Source organism: Rhineura floridana, chromosome 5, assembly GCF_030035675.1.
Source record: "Rhineura floridana isolate rRhiFlo1 chromosome 5, rRhiFlo1.hap2, whole genome shotgun sequence".
Classification (NCBI taxonomy): domain Eukaryota; kingdom Metazoa; phylum Chordata; class Lepidosauria; order Squamata; family Rhineuridae; genus Rhineura; species Rhineura floridana.
In genome coordinates, this window is record NC_084484.1 from 40,000,920 (window position 1) to 40,023,224 (window position 22,305).

Here is a 22,305-nt window from a genome sequence, read left to right on the forward strand (position 1 = left end):
GCATTTTTTAAAACATTTTTTGATTGGTGAACTTCATTGGAAAATTCGGATGTGTGAATTTTTAAGGATGGCTGTGTTTCAGTTCTCATTTTGATAGATTTGGCTCTAAATGCAAACTAAATTGAATTTCTCCCCCATCCCTAGTCACCATTATTATCCCTATTTTGCATGTTGGACACTGGCATAGGACAATTCACGTGATAGGAGCAGAGCAATGTGGCACACATTGCTTGCATGTTCCCAGAAGCTGCAAGGAACCCCTGCTACATAGAAGTGTCTTTTGACAGCAGGCAGGTTGCTGCACGTACAGGTAGATTTGGCCCAAGGAAAGAGCAAAATAAAAGAATAATGTACATGGAATTCCAAATATGATTAGACCGTGGAACAACATCTAAGCTAAAGGAATGGAGTTATTTATTTTAAGAACATATACATTCATATACAGTAGGAAAGAACAGGATAGAAGCAGGAATTATCTATCTCTGTACCACTCAGCAGGTTTGCTAAATGTGGCAAAATATCACTGATTGCAGTTATCCCCTAAGGTGGACATGACTAAAGCCCTATTTTGTATGCATTTTGATTTGGTCTGTTGGAGATTTGCATCTAGTGTGTCAAATGTTGGCCTTAATACCTGTAAAAACAGACAGAACACAAAGCATGCCTTCTGTCTTCAAGAAGGCTCATTAATACTGTCACCTGTGGAGCTTTAAAAGGAAAGATGCCTGCAATTCCAGTAAATGTTTTCAGTTTAACAAAGTCAACAGGATCTTCATTCTTCTGTCAGCATGTCTGTAGCACTGCTGTTAAGAGATGGTGTCAGCATTTCCATTATAAATAAATGGAAAGGTTTCTTGAAAAGGAAGAGTGCATTAGGGTTGCCACAAGTAAAGGAACTCTCTACCATGTGCCTTTTCAGGCAGAAAGGAGTATAAGATTGGGCTGCACTGAATGTTCATCCATTTCAATAATGGAGCCAAAAATAGACATCTGAGAAGGGCTTTCTCCAGACTCCCTTAAGAGTCCCTTTTTAGGGTTGCATTCAATTAATTCCTACTTAGAATAGACCCACTGAAATGAAAAAAACCAAGTTTGTTGTATCTCTTAACTTTAGTGGGTCTACTCTGAGTAGGACTAGCAGTGAACACTACCCTTATTGTCCCACACCCATAAAGAAGACTCAGGACACATACATTGGAATGATGCTATATTTATGTTTTTTAAAATTGTTTTAAATTTTTTAAAGTGTGCTTTAAATTGTTTTTAAAAGATGTGTTTTAACTTGTATATTTGTTTTTGATGTTTTTAGTTGCTGTAAACCGCCCAGAGAGCTTCGGCTATGGGGCAGTATACAAATAAATAAATAAATAAACACCTTTTGGAGAACATGCAGGCCAAATCAACCAAATTCAAACCTCCTGGGCAGGTGAGGCCTTTGCCTACCTCTGAGAGGGGGAGGTTCCCCCCCTGAGATCCCCCTGGGCGTGTAACCAGCCACTGGCTGTGGCTCCCCAGCCAAGGGTGAGGAGGAAAACCTCCCTTCTTGCTAGGCCAGCCTTGGGTGGGCACCCAACCTGAGCATCTGGGCCCCGCTGTACTGATGTTCACCCAAATGTGCAAGCCAGACCACAAGAGTCCAAGTCCAACCCCGGCATCAAGACCAGGTGATTACTAGAGGGTGCCCCCCAAACCCAAAATGCCTCAGTATTCTCATTCTTACCCCCCAACCTCATCACCGGCCCAGACTCCACACCATAAGGCAAGGCACCATACCCTCATTGCAGCCAATTGAATTAGACCCCACAGTATGGAGTAGGCAGACCAAAGGGGAGGCCAGGTGCACCTCCCTCCCCCCCCAAAAAGTCCTACTTAGCCTCTAAACATCAACTAGACAAGCCCATACTTAAAGAGTGGGAGGATGTGGGTCACGAAAGAGCAAAGAGGGAGAGATGGAGGCAGAGCTGGCTTTTAAGCCTTCTCCTGCGTCCCCCAGGATTGGCCAGCTGGCCCCTCGTGATCTCCCTCCTCTCCCCAGGACAAACCACCGGAGTCTTCTTTTGAAAGGAGTGGGGTGGAGGCAAACACTCCCCCACTTTGGCAGGAATGTTCATTTGCTCACTAGGGATGGGGCTTCTCCTCTTGTTTGGAAAAAAAATGTGATTCATTTTGAGTCCATCCAAACCTATGCTTAGGTCAATCCTTAAAATTGGTAGTAATGTATTGCAGTTGTACATGCGCACACACATCTTCCTCCACAGGGATGAAGAGAAAATCAGTTTGGTTTGCAATTTAATGCAAATCTACCTAATTTGCACTTCCTGAAACAGCATGCCAACCAAAGCACAGCAACTGGTCAAAATTCACACTTTTTAAAAAGAATTGTAATACAGTTCTCCAACAAAAAAGGGTGTACAAAACTGTGTCTGTGAGGGGAAAGTGTGCATACATTAGTGAAACTAATACAGTAAAAGCTCATTGTAATGTGGGGTTTAAGGGATGCACCCCCAAGTTATAGTGGTTCTACGTTACAATGAAAACTACACTGAAAGGCACTTAGAATGACGTGTGAACTACAGTAAAGTACTTTGTAAAGGGTTTAAAGGTGCAGTGCTTACATTTGAGACTTCCTTTTCCCTTTTGAAGTAATCAGACACTTCGGTTTGGTTAAACTGATCAGAGTTTTCTCAGCACATCATTCTTGATGCTGCTCAGATGGAGTTGCTGATTGTGTGCTCACAAGCACACTGCCGCTTCAACCACCACATCACCTTGTTGATGTTTTCAAGCACTGTGTTTACTTTGGGTGCTGCTTCAGAGGAAGCTTTATCATTGTCATCCAACTCACTCCCTGCGTCACTGGCTTCATGCTGCTTGTCCATTTTGCTGCTAATCACAGAAGCCACAATTTCCTCCTGACTCCAAAGCTGTGCCACCAGAACTTCTGCATCCACCTCAATCCAGGCAGCCAGATTATTTGTTGCAAGATTCCTCTGAGTGCACTGTGAGCAGTCTCTACTACCAGACTCCTACTGGGAGGAAGGGTGGGATATAAATCTAATCATTAATAATAATGATACTACTACTACTAATAATGATAATAATACCTGTGCTGGAAATGCTTCTGTGTGCAACCCCACGCAGTCGTCCATGATCTCCTCATTTGCAACACATATTTTCCAGTAGTTGGCAGTCATCATGGAACTGACTTTTCCCCATGCCAAGCCAACACTACATGCCATATCTTTCAGCAGGAACACCTTCAAAAAGTTGGCATTTGCAAGTTTGCAATGCTGGGCAGCAACTCACCGTGATAGTAGACTTTCCATGCCTGGATGATGCCTTGATCCACGGGCTAGATCAGTGTAGTGGTATTCTTTGGGAGAAAGAGGGCTTTGATTTTCCTGTCCCTCGACTGCAGGATATTGGCTGAACAATGGGCAGGACAATGGTCAAACAGCAGGACAGCTTTCTGTCCCAGTTTTCTTGAATGCAAGTGGCAGCTCACCAATTGTACAAACTGCTCTTCACACACAAGGCAAAAATATTGCACTTCATCCAGGCATTGGAACTGCTGAAGTACAGCACGGGTAGTGATTTCATGCTCATGTGTTTTGAAACACGGAGGGCTCCAACTGTTGCCAATGCACAAGGGCTTCAGCTTGTGGTTGCTGCTCTTGTTGGCAAACAGCAACTGACTCACTCTGTCCTTCTGGGTCTTCATGGCCACCTTGTTTGGTGCCTTGATAATGTCCAGCATTTTGTCTGGGAGCAGCTTGAAAAAACAGACCTGTCTCATCACAGTTGTACAGGTGTTCATCGCTGTAGTTGCCCTCTTTGATCACTTTGGTGAGAAATTTAGGGAACTCTGTAGGGGTGAGACTGTGCTGGGACCATCAAGGGGCAAGTTTTTCCACCTGCCTTGCCCCATCCCTCTGCCTGGACCATATCAGGAGGAGCTGCAGACTGAGAGGTACTGCTGTAGGGGTGAGACTGTGCTGGGACCATCAAGGGGCATGCTTTTCCACCTGCTTTGCCTCTTCACTCCTGCTCTCAGTGACATTTTTCTGGGGACTGTCCTTTGCCAGGAAGATGAATCTTTTTGGATAGCTGTTGATGCTTATTAGAAATGCTATAATTTTGTTAGTTTGATTTGTTGTAAATTATATTGTTTTTATTTGTATTTTGTATTTGTGTGTTTTTTTGTGTGTAAGCCGCCTTGGGGGCCTTTTTGACCAAAAGGCGGCCTAGAAATAAAACATAATTAAAAAAACCCTCTGTTGTTACATTAGTGTCACTGGATGCAGCTTCACCTTCAAGGTGTACCGTAGAGATCCCATGACAAACCTTCCACCTCCAAAGCCAGCCATCAGAAGCCTTAAAGGTGTCATCTCCGCCAAGCAGCTGATTGCATTTTACTGCTTGCATTTTCAGAATCACCCCATTTACTTCCACACCTTCAGAACACTTTTGCAGGAAGCATTTGTACAAGCAGTCATACAAGCACATTTCCCTTTTTCTTTTCTTTCTCTGCAGTCCTACCTTGTCCTCAGCGCTGTCAATGAAGGCAAGTAACTTTTCTTTTCTTTTATCAGGTCCCTATTGTCCCCTCTGGAATTCTACACTCCTGGAATAAACTGGCTTTTGATTCACCATTTTTTACTCTCTCAACAATTTTGAGCTTTTCCTGCATTGTGTAATTTTTTTCTTTCACTCACCATTATGCAGTGCCTGTTATTTTCCTCATGTGGTTTCCAAGCCACTGGCAGTTTGCCAGGAATAACCCTTAGTGTGCCCAGCAGCAACTTGGTGCATTCCATTTTCTGTGGATTCCAACCATCCCGCCATACTCTTGGAAAACCTTCCCCAGTTGCATTTCAGCTCAGGCTTACCCTTAAGGGTTAAAACCAGCAAGTACTGGTTTCTAAAGAAACCTCATGGGGAACAGGCACTGAAGTTAGGAAGGTTGTTTTGAAGGACTAGGAAACGATCCTTGAGTTAAAAGGTTTATGTAAACTCCTGTACAGTATATTTTACCCAGGGACATGATCATACCAATATATCCAAATCTGCAGTACAGCAAGATGTGTTATAACAAGTTTCAAATGTATACAAATATATATATATATATATTATATAATATATATATATATAATATATATTATATATAATATATAAAATGTATACATTAGGCAGAACTGTTTGCAAAAAGTTTTTTTAAAAACTGTACACAAAAATGTGTACATTGTGGCACTATTCTTCAACCTTGGGTCTCCAGGTGTTGTTGGACTACAGCTCCCATCAACCCCAGCCAGCTTAGCTAATGGCCAAGGATGATGGGAGTTGTAATCCAACATCTGGGGATCCAAGGCTGAAGAACAATGCATTAGGTCAATCTGGAGGGAAAAGTTTATTTTTAAAAAATCACAAACTGATACAGAACTGAAGAGATGAGAAGATTGGAAAAATGAGAAACTAAGACAGAAATTGACAGATTCCCCATTCCTACCTCCCAGTCCCTTCCTTTGACACTAACTCCCCTCAACAAGCAAACAACGAACTTCTGATTGCAAAGAGGGAAAGTGGTGGCAGGAAGGAGCCTCTCTCTTTAGCCTGCCTTCCCAGCTACTGAAGTTGAAATGACACTTCTGTGCATGTGCAGATGCATCATTTCATGCCAGAATCATGGCAAGTATAGTGTTCTGAAATCCACTTTCTGTCCAATTCTATAGGGTTTATTTACCCTTCAGGAAAAGATTATCAGCACCTGAACATCCTTTGCAAAGTAGTTAGGGATCTAAGAATGCACATCCAAATGCATACCATACTGATGACAAGGTTAGCATCTGCTTTTTGATATATATCTTGTTGAAAGCACTGGAAGGTGCATTTAGATATGCATCCAATTTACACACATAGAAGCAAAGATGTCCAAGACATTTCATAGAGTCTGGGTGGATATCCAAGACCATGGGACAGAAAAACAGAAAACTCAATAGAATATATACTCCTCAATTTGAAGTATAATAAGGCAGATGACTTGAATATTTATTACCTTTGGAGCCAAAAATATTACTTTTGGGTTACTTAAAGAACTCAGTTCTAGACAATGACTTGGAAATGGTGAAGATCCTGCTTACCACTGCAAAAAAGCCGATTGCTCCATCACTTTCAGAATGCCATAACAGAATGTGGACTATTGTAATTGTGCTGCCTCCGCAGGGTTAGAAATGTATATAGAGATATTCCTTCTGTTGGCATTTATTAGGTTAGAGTTATGGAACTCTAGAGGGCTGTCTCTATGCTCCCTTAGCCTCACAGTAACTTCCTGTCAGGTGACATCACCCCTCTCTTTAATTGGTTAGTTATTTTTCCCTCCAAAAACCTGCCTCAGTTTGTTTCAGTCATCAGTGAAGCTAGCAGCAGGCCTAGTAGCCCCAGAGGACAACACTCCTTTTTTACCTATCTCTCTCTCAGAAGATACTTCTCTACCAGAATTGCCTCTTCCAGAAGCTTCTTTCTCAGAAGGTAACTCTCCTCCATTTAATCTACCTCATCAACAATCCTACAATATAATTTACCTGCTACCAATCTTCTTCATCATCATCACCCTCCTCAGTTCATTATCCCCAGAGACTGTATGCTTTCTTTGAAGTTTTTGTATACCTTTGTGTTTCCTGATTTAATAAAATAGTTCTGATTAAAAGAGAGAGATTGAGTTGACTGTCTGGCAAAGTGAGTTTCAGAACCATGGGCTCAGAACAGTAATAATGTCTAAGTTAATGTATTATGGGAGAGCAATCACATTTTTAGAGCAGTGGACTTTATTAGTGATGTATTAGAATGATATATTTCAGGATAGCATATGACCCTATAACCCCATAATAAACCATTGTGTTATTGTAATTATAATATTGTAATATATATATATGATCAATAATTATACAACCATGAGAATGGCTGTATAATATAGACAGCACAGATTTTTTGCATTCCGCAATTTTAATTTAAAATACCCCCGCATGCCATTCTGCTGATTCCCATACGCTTATTTTAAAACAAAACCTTACAAAACTTATAGTCCTGAACTCAAAAACACTTGCTTAACAACCCTGTAAATTTTCATGGCGATACACAAAAGAGTCAGAGAGAATTGAAAGTTCAAAGTGTAAAAAGAGAGAGAAAACCCAGACCCCTTTTGGACTTTTTTCTGTCAGAGTTCTCATAATCTGTTGAAATTCATTAAAAATCAGCCATGTTCACAGAGTACCTGTAATCCTATTAATGACCTTGTCCCACACTCTGACCTTAATCTTCTGCAGTTTAAAAGTTAAACAAATTTCTGGCTGATTTTTAATTAATTTAAGAAATTTAGCATTGATGTTAATGATAAGGTCGGGCATGCTCAGTAAGAACCAACTGTCAGTGTTCTAAAACTCGCAGCTGTTTGGCTTATCTAATCAGGGGGGCACACTCACACCAGAACTTTATTTCACTTTAGACAGTTATGGATTCCCCCAAAGAATCCTGGGAAGTGTAGCTTGTGAAGGGTGCTGAGAGAAGACTCCTATTCCCCTGACAAAGCTCCAGTGACCAGAGGTTTTAACAGTCAGCTGCTCTGATTGAAGCTCTATGAGGGGAACACACCTCCCTTTTGCCTCTCCCCTTCTGACCTCCTCCCCCTCCTTCCACTCCCCTCTTCCCTCACTTCCTCCTTCCCTCTCCTCCCCCATGGTCAGTTTTACCTATCCTAACCATGATTGCACAGGAGTAAATCCCATTGAACTCAGTAAGCATGCAAATGATCAGACCTGCCTTTCCCCTGCTTTCCCTCACCTCTCCCTCTTCCCTTCTTCCTCCTCCCCTCTTCTTTCTTCCTCCTCCCCTGCCCACTGAAACTCTCCCTCTCTTCTCCTCGCCCCCAATTTTACCTATCCTGAGCATGATTGCATAGGAGTAAATCCCACTGAACTCAATAAACATACAAATGATCAATCCATTCTCAGCAAACTTGCGCAGGACCCCATTTCTTACCTCCTGGATTAAAAGGCAGAGAAATTCACTAACATGCAAAAAAAACACCCTTGCTGTTGAAGAACGTACCTATAGCCCACAGATATTTCTATCAAACTTTAAAAAGCAGGGAAATTGGGCAGCTATAGTGAATGCACCAGGGGAGCAGGAGACCTGACCTCCTCTCTGAGATATTGGACTGCCCTACAAATTGGTCAAAATGCAAGCACAATTTGGGTTGGTCTTTCACAGTCCAATCCACTTCCTGTGTAGCTTGGAAGAATGTGGTAAAATGTGCCCCTGAGCATATGGTGAGTGGTGGCAACACCTGCAATCAGCCCAAATAATAGAAACAAGATGTGTGCTGTGCTGATCTTGTTTTAACAGGGAGGAAGCAACAATATTAAAACATAGTGCAGATAATCAATTTAAATATGTTTGATTTATTTTGCAATTTTAGTGAAGTTTCCTACAGTAAATCATTTTCTTCTGCTTCTGTTTCTGTGAATGTGTGAAGTACAGCAACACTTTGCAACACTAAAAAAGCTCCAAAACCAACTGTGGAATAATGGCACTGAGTATTCTACAGAATAGTTTCCATTGGACATCAGGAGTGTCTCAGTTTGCACAAGATAAAACAGTGGGAAGTGAAATATATTCTAGCAAAATTCTAGGTGTGCTCTATGTTTTTAATTGACCATGCCCACCTTTCCTTAAGTGGTTTGGTTTAAGCATAGCAGGCTGAAAACATGCATCTTGGGCAGGCCAAGTTTGTTTTTCCAACAGCTAGAGTTGCTTAAGTAGTGGCATGTTGTAAACAGTCTGATTTTACATCAAACTGCAGTTTCAGATTCAACTGTTAATGCACCCAAACGACTCGCACTATAAGTGCGGGGACACCTTTACCTTTCTATCTGATAAATCTGCTGAATGTTAGAACTGTAAAGGAAAGCAAGTAGGGCAGGAAGAAGAGTCATACACTTCAGTTTATCCTGTGGGGCCATTACCCTCTTCCTTGTCGCCTCTGGTACCAGAGATCTATTCTGCACATCCTTTCCCCAAATAATCCTGGGAACAGTCATTTCTCCCTTACAGAGCTACTACAATTCCCAGCACTCTTTAAAGGCTGGGGCAAGGGTGGCAGGGAGGTTGGTGATGTGTGGGTATACCAGCTGAGCCAATCTGGCACACCTGCCAGTGCACCTGTGCAGCCCTGCCCTTCCCCAGCCCTTTACAGTTAAAAGCAGTGGCGTCGGTGTTGAGAGGGCAGCTCTGCCCCACCAGACACACTGACACTGCCAGTTGGTAATGTGGTGTATTGCAGTCAAAGCTTGAATTATGAATTAATTATAATATTGGCTACTGTCAACGAGTGTTTTTAAATTGCTTTTTAAAAATGTGTTTTTAAATTTGTATATTTGTTTTTAATGCTTTTAATTGTTGTAAACCGCCCAGAGAGCTTCAGCTATGGGGCGGTATACAAATGCAATAAATAAATAAATAAATAATAAATAAATAGAACATAACCTCCAGTTTGAAACAGAAAAGGCTGTCTTGAACATCATATGACATTGACTAATAAAAAGGCTTTGAAATGAATAAAAATAAATTTGACACAGATTTCTAGGATGATGAGAGAAATATAATTTTCTAGGTTAAATTCTCTGTAGAAATAGTAGTAACACAGGAAAGAAGCAAAGGAAGAAGAACACCAACAAACATACAAAAATGTAATTCCCCTTCTTTGGAGATGGCAGGTGTTGACACCACTCACCATATGCTCAGAGGCACGTTACCAAATTCTTCCAAGCTACACAGGAAGTGGATTGGACTGTGAAAGACCAACCCAAATTGTCTTTGCATTTTGACCAATTTGTAGGGCAGTCCAATATCTGAGAGAGGAGGCCAGGTCTCCTGCTCCCCTGGTGCATTCACTATAGCTGCCCAATTTCCCTGCTTTTTAAAGTTTGATAGAAATATCTGTGGGCTATAGGTATGTTCCTAAGCTGCAAGGTTTTTTGCCTATTAGTGAATTACATTTATGGTTGAAGTATTTTAATAAATAATAGTAGTAATAATAATAATAATTTGATGGAAATAAAGGATGAGTTTTGTACATTCTTAATTGTGAATATATGTTTGCCACAACAGTTACATTATAACAAACCAAACTTAGGCTATTTCACATTTCAGCTTGAAATCTCATTATTAACAACACTTCCCATGAGGTAGCCAGTGTTTTTTGTGAAATTTCTAGGTCTAATTTGTGATATTTAGTTCTTTATCCTCAAACCCCAAGGAAGTATGCAGCAGCTGATTAAAATATGAATCAATTTCTTTCAGGTGCAAATACAAATTTCATTGTAACTATGCGTTGTGAAGGGGTGGTGCTGGCAGGAGTTTTACAGTATTGGAAAAAACTATGCCAGTCTTTGTTGGCAACACTCATTATTCTGATATGCCATGCTGTTATGGAGAACATCATTAAGAATGCTGAGGTCGATTCCCTTAAGAGTCATCCTTCAACAATATTGAAGCAAAGTGTAAAACCCATATATTTATTACACCCTATATACTACAATGCATCTTGTTTTATACACAGGCACACAACTGTACCCGTAAACTGTACAATAAACTAAATTCATGAGAGTGCTGTAGCTCATTATAATCTCTTCTTCTAGGCTTTACAGATCCCTAGAGGACACTGTGTTTGATGTAAACAGTGAAGTCTAGTCAGTAACTTCGTAACTATATATTTTTCAGCTCCTGGAGCTCTTAAGAATAGACTGAAAATTAGAATGCACAATTATCGTTTCTTATAAAATGCCCATTGTGGTGTTAAGAAATCCAATACTAGGATTTTAGGACTGCTCCATATATTATAAAACTCCTATACAGAAGGCACCTGTATGGGAATTAACATCCTATCCTCTTGTAGCATTTTATGTGGATGATCATTATCATGATGATACATTCATGCACACTTGTAGGGAAGCTTCTATCTGTGTCTTTCTTGTGTGTGTCTCCTGTTTATAAATCACTGTGTTAGATGTATGGGGAAACCATCGGAGGCTACAACTTCACCATACATCCATTGATTTACAGACATGCAGTAGGCGGGAGCGGAACCACCCTGTCGGCATTGTTGCAGTTTACCTGGGTGGGGCAGGATGGCAGCAAGGTCAGGGCTGCTCAGACACACCAGCAGGTCCAAAACATAAGTGGAGGACTGGACACCAGGCCAAGCATGATCTAACATAAGCAGCATTGGGCCTAACCTGGCCTCAGATCGACAATTATATTTATTTCCCAAGGTGCTCCTTAGGATAACTGAGGCAGAATCAGCACATGCTTGACTCTCGCTGAGAAGCCCTTGGAAAATTCATAAGGGGATGGGGTTTGAAGCGCAAGTACTGCTTCTTTCTTTCCTTCTGAGTACCTTGATGATGATGGAGTTCTGATGTGTATGCCTGAGTGTTGGAAGTGGGTGAGGGAAATAGGAAGTGGAATGGTTTCAAAGTGGGAGAAAGCAGGACATGGAATGGTTAGGTCAGACTCCATTACGTCCACCTAAAAAAGAAGCAAGATGTTATGTTAGCACAAGGGTTTACACTTGGGTAACAGAACGTTCCCCCACTCTCTTCTTCCTGTGTCCCTTCCCCAAACCTTACAGAGCAGATTTTGGGAGGGTGCAGAGTGCACACAGGGGGAAGAGAGGGGGAGAAAGTTCCATTGCACAAGCATAAATTATTGCACCAACAGAACAAGGGGATTGGATATTGCCCTTTGTCTGCTGCTGCTTGCTGATCTCTCCATCCCTAATCTCTATTTAAAATTGTCGTTTTCAGTGTTTTGCATTCAGATTGTAAATGATGCCTTTTTCATTTTCATAGGAATATTGTGATATGACCAAGGCCAGACCTAGAGGGTGGCCAGGTCAGGCCCTGGCTGAGGGCCTCTGTGGCCCAGAGGGGCTCCTGATGGGCCCCTCCTTAGGGTGGGTAGTTCTCCTGTTCCATGATCTGCAGCAGCATCGGCTCCTGCCCCTGGCATAGATTTCAGAGAGAGAGCTCCCAGTCCCCCCATACAGACCAGGTGGGCCTGCAAGGCCCGTCCACATGCCCCACCTACCTTTCCCATTGCTGTGAATACTGTGCGGGCTGCACGTGCATATTTGCCATTAACCAAGATGGCAGTGGAGGCTTCCTTAAGGGGCTGATGCCCTTGCCGCCATCTTGGTTGATGGCATGCACGTGCCCTCATAGCATAGCCATGATGGCAGCGGGGGCATTAGCCCCTTAGGGAAGCCCCATTGCCATCTTGGTTGATGGCAGCCATGCATGCGCAGGGCATTGACATGAAGAGATGGGAGAGGTAGGTGGACGTGCAAGCGGGCTCTGTGGGCCCAGGGCAGGCGGGTGCCCAAGGGCCCAGTCATGCCTGGTGCCAGCCCTGGATATGATGTTTTATTTGTTGTGTGTTGTTGTTGTTTATTCTATCACAAGCTTCACTGAGACCCATTTGTTCACACTGGCAGGAAAGAAATTCAATGAATGGATGAATGAATGACACAAATTCACTCTCCTGATTTTCTCAGTCAGGAGAGAAAATAGTCTTAAAATATGAGACAGAGAGAATGTCATCCACACTATTGCCATTTTTGAGAAAGTTTCTGCCAGTGATTTATTTCTTTAATATACTTTCATAGTGCTAATTCACAAACATTTCCTGTAGCGGGGAAGGGAGGACCAGGATAACAAAAATCTGGTTTCTTTTGTTTTTACATCTACATTTAGAACTTGTGATTTATCTCATCAACTTAGTTTTATTCTACTTAATGAGTTTATATTTGGAGCCTTCAACTTTCTCTGTGTTCTTTCCAGCATGTAATTCAGCATGCAATATCTTTATATTCAAATGTTAGCCACACAAAACTAACTGTTGGTTCCAAACAGTGGTGGCTGGTGTCCATTTCTGCTGATGTGGCAGAAGGCACAGCCAGGGGTGAAACAGTTAATCTGTGGAGCCCTGCAAGCCTGCATTCCTATACACCCACACATGAGAGTAAGCACCATTGAACATAGTGGGACTTAACCTGTGAGTAAAATGCATAGGTTTGTGTTAGGAATCACAGGTATGTCTCATCAGCATGACTAATCATTACACGAAGGATGCAAACACACTTACTTGTTTGTAACAGAAAAATGTTAGCTATTTCGCAATATGGAATTGTTAAATGCTGCTCCTCAACATGTAGGTCCTGCCATCTAGACGGGTGGGTGTGGTTACTTACTAGTGTTTGAAAAGCCTGCACTTGATTAGATTACACTTTTGAAGACCCTCCCCTGGTCGTATGACCACCCACAATGTATTTGGGCAGGTGTGGATACCTCCCCCCCCCACATGCTGGGATTTGTTTTCAAATGGACACACTGTGAAGTAATGCAGAATCGACCTGCACTGAGCTTTCCTTTTCAGAATGAAACCAGTTTTTCAAAAGGTGCTCTTCAGGGGCAAAAAATATGCAATATGTCTAGATGTGTGTGGACTAGGTAGAAAGAACAAGAACTCTGTCTCCGTTGATTCTAGAATCAATGTACACAGCCATAGTGACTGATAACAGATCAGTCTTACAGAAATGTCAGTGAATATTACCTTCAGGAATAGAGTTACTTTCCCATATGTAGTCCAATCTAATGCATGCTTATTCAGAAGTAAGGCCCACTGAATGCAGTAGGAGAAAGCAGCAGCTTAGTGGTAGAGCATCTGCCTGGCAAGCAAAAGTTCCCTGAATGTCAGTCTGACATCATATACAGATATCAGTCTGAGGATTCCCTGCTTTTTCTACTGGCCCTGTACCTGTGCCTTTGATACCAGGTTGACATGCAGAAATGAAACAGTATCCAAAGGGGTAGCCTGCAAACCTAACCATACATACCTGGGTGTAAGCCCCACAGAATTCAGCGGGACTTACTCCTGTGTAGGGATGGTTAGGATTGCAGTCTTAGTCTCTTGCAGCAAAAACAGCAAAGAGTCTTGTGGCATCTTAAAGGCTAACTCAAAGATGCAATCCATCTTTGCCATTGACGTTTAGATGCTAGGTTAAAACATAGCTGTTTGAGGTTTTTGAGCCTAATGTTGAGGCATTCCCAGCATACAGTGGAAAGTGTTTGGTATGTGACACATTTTTTCTCATTGTATTATATGTGAGTATTTTATTTTCACCTACCCTGAGGTCTTTAGATTAATGTTACTCGAAAGTTGTAGGAATCAACCTCAGAAAAGCTGCTTTTTCTCATGCTAAAATGAATTATGTTAAGATAAAATAAGGTTTATCTGAGATTCCTGACCGACATAATTTGTATTTCAGCCTTTCTGGATCATAGGAAGCTGCCTTCTACCAGACCTTTAGTAGACCATTGGCCTATCTAGCTTAGTATTTTGTTTACTTATTTGTCTATACCAGCAATGGGGAACCTGTGGCCCTCCAGATGTTGGTGGATCATTCGCCCTGCTGGCAGGGACTGATGGGAGCTGTAGTCCAAGAACATATGGAGGGCCACTGGTTCCCCATCTTTCATCTACAGTGATTGGCAGCAGGTCTCCAGGAATCCGGACTCTTTCCCGGTCCTACCTGAACATACCAGATATTGAAGCAGGGAACTTCTCTATGAAAACCATGTCCCCTTCTACCACACAGCAAGAACCTTTCCATGCAATCAGGAGGTCCGTTCTGCACAACATAGGAAACGGACCTTTAGTGTGACGGCACTTACCCTGTGGAATTCCCTCCCCTTACATATTAGACAGTCGCCATTTAATCTTAGAAGATGTTTTCATAGCTTTTTTTTAAGTAACATTTTTGAAGATGTTTTGTTTTAATGTGTTTTAAAGTTTGTTTTTATGATGTTTTCATGTTTTTAGTGCTTTTGTTTGCCGCCCTGGGCTCCTGCTGGGAGGAAGGCAGGATATAAATAATAATAATAATAATAATAATAATAATAATAACAATAATGCAATCAGTTGGTTCTTGATATTGTACAGCATGGTACACACAAATCTACTTACATGACATTGACATGAAATAAAACACAAAAATCTAGAGGCCTTTAAGAAGCTGTTAGATAAAGGGTGCTTCTTGTCACTTGTGGTGTGGTGGTACCTAGACCACCACACCTTCATGCTGCAGAGGAAGTGGGATGCTGGCATGAAGAAGAGCTGGAACGTATGCCAACATGGCCAAGGCTTCTCATGATATACAACAAAGGAGATCATTGTAATAATGCCCTTTCTGCCAGTGTAACAAAAAGTCGTTCTGATTCCTTGATGTCAAAACTTGCATGTTGGCGTAAAGGTTCAAGCCAAACTGTTGGTTTCAAACCAAACTTTTGGGGAGTATATGTGTGTGTGAAAAAAAGAAAGAGAGGAAAGGAAGAACAGTTTCATAGCTTGAAAAAAAACATTAAAATATCATTTTGCAATCTCCTTGAAATCATTATGTGATAAGACAAGAAAATGCAGCCATCTAAATAACCCCACCCACCCCCAAAACCTTCAAACATAAAGAGATTGGATTTTTTTTAAAAAAAGTTCTACTTTTCTTATTTCACATTGGAAGCAAAGAATGAGGACACTTGAAATGCTAATTTTCACTTGGCATTTTAGTCATGTCTTGACAGAAAGTAGGGATCCAGACAGGACTGAAAAAACAATTCTGACATTTCCTAAACAATCACACACATTATCTTGCTTTGTAGGAAAAATGGAAATTTATGGAAATTTTAATACAGATAATGAAGCATGACATTTTGCCCTATCAAGGGGAACATGAGGTTTGCTTGAAATGTTAAATAGAAATGCTGTAATTTGATGGAGCTTTTTAAAGTCCACTAGTTTTCCTACTTAATGTTTGACATTTTCATTTAAAATCTGTGAATTTATGAGAATCGGGTTCCTCTCCACCTCCCCCAAGAGCCATTTTATCGCTATCTGAATTAGGAGTGAGATGATTAATCACATACAGGCTTCTTTATTAACTTGCCAGACCTATTTTTATACAAACATATAGTGTGTCCTCATCATTCACCAGTTTTCAATTAAAATTGACTTTCTTTATTCACAAATATGACACTGTATGGATAGCTTGTTCCATATTGTGTGCATAGGACTGTTATTGCTTTAGGTCAGAAGGAAATATGGATATAACTGAGGCCCAATATTATTACTCCAGTAGAGTGGTAACCACTAAACTTCAAGTTTGTTCCCATTTCCTTAGTATGGGGTTCGCCAGCATGGTGCCCTGCAGATGGTTTTCGGGAAGTCATATGTAATTGAATAAATTTGACCCCAAGTAGTGCAGCGGAAAGGATGTTGGATAAGATGGACCTGGCAGGGATCCCAGCTTGTCCATGGACCTGCTAGATAATTTTAAGAGTGGTCAGTGTGATGCCCTCCAGATGTTGTGAACTACAACTGCCATCAGCCCCAACCAGCATGGCTAGTGGTCAGGGATGACAGAAGTGGTAGACCAGCAACATCTGGAGACCACCATGTTGGCTAACCCTGCCTTAGTAATAGGTGGAGTTCTGATCATATAGGCTGATGGGAGGCAACACTGGTGTGGGAAACATTGACTCAGCGTGTATAATCAATGAGTTCTTCGGTGATATGGCACAGCCTAGTTGTATCAGGGTTCTGTGGATATATGGGCTCCAATGCCAGCAGATCCACATGGAAAGGACTGGAAGGTCCTCTTGAAATCACAACCCCAATGCAGAAGTCCATTACTTTTGGGAGAATTGTCCAGAAAGGTTGCTAGCTACTACTGTGTCTAATTTGCATCAGCCCCATTCCCTTTGACAGAGCAAATGTAGACAAATGATCCCAATGCCAATCCAGTTTGATATGTTGCCCTTTTCAGATGCCAAAGGGGAGCTGATTGAATGAGTGGTGAATCCATTATACTATGATCAGGTCATGCAACCAGCTGAGAGATCAAGTGGTGAATTTACCCCTTGACAGCTTGCCTGTCATTCATTCATGACTTCTGCAGCTCATACAAAACAAGTTTGTTCATTTATGTTGTTTCTGTTACAGCAGGGCCCCGCTCATATTGCAGGTTCTGTTCCGGACTGCTGCCGCAAAGCGAAATCTGCCATAAAGCGGAACGCATTGACTAACATTGTCTAAAATGGTGCCCGATGCCTGAAAAATGCCATAAAAGTGGAACAAGCACCGCAGGAGCAGGGCCTTTCTGCAATTGACAACCACTGTATCAGTGGAACGCTGCAAAGCAGAACTATGCAAAGCGGGCCCCTACTGTATTAAGATATTAAGTTGTGGACAGAATGCTAGTGGCAGTGAGGCCAACTACGTGCTCTCTTAATCTCTGCTCATCATGGTTAGTAAAATCTAATAGGAGGGGATTGACTGGATGGGTCCAGAGAGTGGTCAGTACCTTACTATGGAGGGAGTTATGCCCACTCCTTTGAAAAAGGCAGTGGTGCAACCACTCTTGAAGAGAATTCAGAGGTTTTAGAAAACTAACATTCTGTCTCTAATATTCCCTTCCTGGGGAAGGTGATCAAGAGGGTAGTGGCAAGCTGGCTGCAGGCATGCCTGGAGGAAGCAGATTATCTAAATCCATTCCAGTTTGGTCTCCTGCCCAGTTTTGGTACAGAAATAGACTTGGTGGCCCTGATTGATTACCTTTATCAGGATAGAGACAGGGGCAATGCAACCATGTTGGTTCTCCTTAATCTCTCAGCAACATTTGACATCATTGACCATGGTGTCCTTCTAGAGCGACTGAAGGAGGTGGGAGCCAGAGGTACTGTATCACAGTGGTTTTGCTCCTACTTGCAGGACCATTATCAGAAAGTAGTACTAGTAGGGCTTGACTCTATGGCTTTTGGGCTATGGGGTCTCACAAGGGTCCATTCTATCTCCTACACTATTTAACATCTATATGGAACCATTGGGAGATGTCATCCAGGGATATGGAGCATGGTGTCATCAGTATGTCTGTCAGGGCCACACAACTTGAATATATATATTATACATGTGGTGAGGTGCAAGAGTGCAAAAGGGCTGGACAGATTGCCTGAATTCAGAATAATTGCATACACATTTATACATAAGAACATAAGAAGAGCCTGTTGGATAAGGCCAATGGCCCATCAGTATGCTGATGACACACATCTCTATCTTGCCATTCCATCTAAATCAGGAGAACATGTGAAAGTTTTGGACAGGAGCCTGGAGGCAGAGATGGGCTGGATGTGGGGCAGCAAACAGGCTAAATCCTGATAAGACAGAAGTGCTGTGGGTGGGTGGTTCTCATGTTTGGGAATTAGGTGAACAGCCTGTTCTGGAGGGATTCTACTCCCCCTTGAAGGAACAGACTCAATCTACGAGTATTCCTGGATTCCAGCTTGTTACTAGAGTCCCAAGTGGGTTCCGTGGCTAGGAGTGCCTATGCCTAGCTGAGGCTCATTCACCAGCTATGGCTGTTCCTGGGCCGAGATAGCCTGGCTTCAGTTGTTCATGTTCATGTGACTTATCATCTGGACTATTGTATTGTGCTGTATGTGGACTTGCTCTTGAAGATGGTCCAGAGGCTGCAGCTAGCAAGGCCAACATGAGCTTGAAGGAGGCCCTTGGGCACCAGACTATAGTGGCCCTCAACAGCGGCACTGCTGCCATCAGGGGCTTAAATAGGCCTGGCCATGTTACAGATTAGTGCCCTGTGCATGCATCACCCAAGACTGTGTGGGCGTGTTGACACCCTCACCACTAGCTTGGGTGATGGCAAGCATGCACATGCAGTGCATTGATGCAACACTGTGGTGCAGCAGGATGTTGTGTAGCCAGCCTGCGCCAGCGGCAAACAGATGCTTGGGAGGGTGGTGTTGACCCATTAGGCTTTACTACCACAGGTTGTTTTTCATCAAGTCTGAAAGTTTCAAGAAGTCTGGGGAAGAAGGAGTGTTATCAGCTGCATTACATATGTTGACCATTTTGCCAAATTTCTCCTCACACAAAGGCTTAGTCATGATGTCAGCCACCATGTTGTTAGTGTCACAATGCCTATATCCTGCACACATCAACAGGTGGCTGCCACTCTATGATCCATATCATAACTGGTCTGCAACCCGATGCTATATCCAGCAAGCCCCAGCAGTAGGAGCCTGTCTCAGCATCAGGGACCCTCAGCCAGTGACCAACCTGGCTGCCTGCTGGCACCGGGCCTGGCAGCTAGTATAGAATACAGCTGCTAGGCTGGTAAGTGGGGTAGCCTGATGTGACCGTGTGTCACTGGTCCTGAAAGCACTGCAGTGGCTGCCAGTGAGCTACCAGGCCCAATTCAAGGTGTTAGTACTAACATATAAACTCCTAAATGGCTTGGGACCCAAATCTCTAAAAATATAATAATAATAATAATAATTTAATTTTTAGGCCGTCTATCTGGCCGAAGCCACTCTAGGCGGCGTACATATTAAATTCAATAAAATACAAAATACAGTAAATACAATAAATACAATAAAATACAAATAATCATCAGTGACAGAATAGCAATTGTAATACATAGCAGCGGGGATTGAGTATATAATTAGCCCATCCCGATAGTCTCAAAGGCCTGACCAAACAGCCAAGTTTTTAATGCTCGGCGGAAGGTATCCAGGGAAGGGGCATGTCGAAGATCGAATGGGAGGGAATTCCAGAGAGTGGGGGCCACCACCGAAAAAGCCCTCTCTCTAGTCCCCACCAACCTAACTACTTTTGTTGGTGGGATTGAGAGAAGGCCCTGCGTGGCGGATCTTGTCGGGCGGCATAGTTGGTGACGCTGGAGGTGCTCCTTCAGATAAACCGGGCCGAAACCATATAGGGATTTAAAGGTTAACACCAACACCTTGAATTGGGCCCGGAAAACTACTGGAAGCCAGTGTAGATTAAATAATACTGGTGTAATATGATCACGAGTCCCTTCACCAGTATCAGCCATCTCGGATCCTATGATTGGAAGGTGAGGCCTTATTGGTAGTGCTACCACCAAGTGCTGTCTGACTGGTGCTGTCCTGTGGCAGGACCTTTTTGGTGGTGGCTGCCCTCCCCAGTGAGGTGCAGCTGCCTCCATCACTATTGACTTTCAGGAGGAATTTGAAAACATCCCTGGCATTTCATGGCTGAAGGGAACTGCTCCTGGCAACCCCAAGATCACTGACGGAATAATATTTTTAACTGTACTTTAGAATGTTTTTAACTGTGTTTTAGAAGGGTTGTAATTATCATTTTTGAATTTTTAAATATTTTTAGGATGCTTTTTCTTTTTCTTGATAAATTGTTTTATTTATGTTTGCCACCCTAGGCTCCTTCGGGAGGAAAGGCGGGATATACATTCAATAAATAAATAAGCTGATTTACTGGGCATCTAGTTTATAAAATGTCTGCCTTCAGACTATTGCAAAGGCCTTTGCTATCAACTCAGCAGTTTCCTCCACAGTTTGCCAAGAGCATCTGTGATAAATATCTAGCAAAAGTACAAATCCACATCTCAGCATTAATCTGGTTAGGATTTGGACAGCATAACTCACAGGCACCAGCTGCTGCCTCCATGAGCTCCTCACATTTTGCTAAACACAACCAGCGTTCTAGTGACAAAATTTCCATCACTGTTAACTTCAGTCATATTGCCAAGCCCAGGAGGTTAAGTGCCATTTGTGACAACCATCTTGCAATTGTCTGCTGAACTGGCTTTGCTGAATACATCTTGGGAAATGGGGTAACAAGCCAAGAGTGCAGCATGTTCTACAGTCCCTCTGAGACTTTGCTTCAGAAAACAATTAGTCTGAAAGGCTAAAAATAATCTCCTAAACACCAGAATTCTTTTTTCGAAGCTGGAGCTGAAATTCTGCAGCATTTGGACATAAATAATCACCCAAATCTAAATGCATCCTGTCTGATTCATCTGTGGACCACCTGCTGTTTCCACATGGAGTCTGAATATTCCCTATACTCTTAACAGGCAAATTATCCTCATAGAACAGGAAGTGCAGGGCATGTAACAAGTCACCAAGAAAAGTGTGCCCCTTGGGTCTTTATGGTGACAAAACATAATAAAAAAGCCTTGGTAAGCAAGCAAACAAACAAAATCTCCTTAATAAAGAGGGCTTGATGGATTAAAGATCTGCAGAGCCTTGTACTTAATAAACATAGGTTACATACAAAACAGAGAGAGATGAATCTGATATCTATGAAAACATCTCGGCTTCTTTTGTGAATTGCTCTCTATAGACATCAGTTCCACCCATTGCCCTTTTCTTCTTTTCAGCCACTTGTCTGTGCACGTGCATGCCCATATGCAGGTGTGTATGTATCTGTCCATCAGGACCACACAATTTGAGCATATATATTATACACATGGTGAGGTGCAGGAGTGAAGAAGGGGTGGATGGACTGCCTGAATTCAGAATAATTACATGCACTTTTATACATAAGAACATAAGAAGAGCCTGTTGGATCAGGCCAATGGCCAATCTAGTCCAGCATTGTGTTCATGGGAAGCCCACAAGCAGGATTTGAGTCCAAAAGCACTCTCCCTTCCTGTGGTTTCCAGAAACTGCTGTGATGATTGTTGCTGTTAGCCCACCCTTCACCCTGAGGTCCTAAGGCAAGTACAACAGTTTAAAATACAGCATTAAGAGCAATTGAAAACAACTTAAAATCACTACATCACACGTACAAAAAAGGTGGGTGCTAAAAATATACATCTCAAGTGTCAAACGCCAGGGTAAAGAGGTGTGACTTCAGCATTTGCCAAAAACTGCCCAGTGAAGTTGCCAGACACATCTCTATGGGGAGGGAGTTCCACAATGTAGGCCCCCTCCTGCTCCACCACTCCCCAAACTTCTGAGGGTGGTGGAATCCCCAAGAGGCCCCTTCTGCTGATCTCAACACCCGAGAGGTTCTGTAGGGAAGGAGGTGGTTGTTCAGATATTTGGAGCCAAAGAAACATCTTGCCTCTCACCATGGAGGGAGACCAATAGACATCATGGCTCCAAATCAAAATTTGATTCCTTACATTTTTAGTATATCCTTCTTCCAAGATTCTCAGTGTTTGCCATATAGGCAGGAGTGTTGTTAGGGGGTAGCCCAGGGGGCCAGAGCCCAAGTTTTTTGTGGCAGGCCACATATCTCCTGCCCCTTTCCCTCCCTTTTTAATTTTTTTTTTAAAAAGTTGCTTACAGAGTTGGCTGTGTGCACAGTGGTTACAAATCATGGTGCTGGTGAAATCTC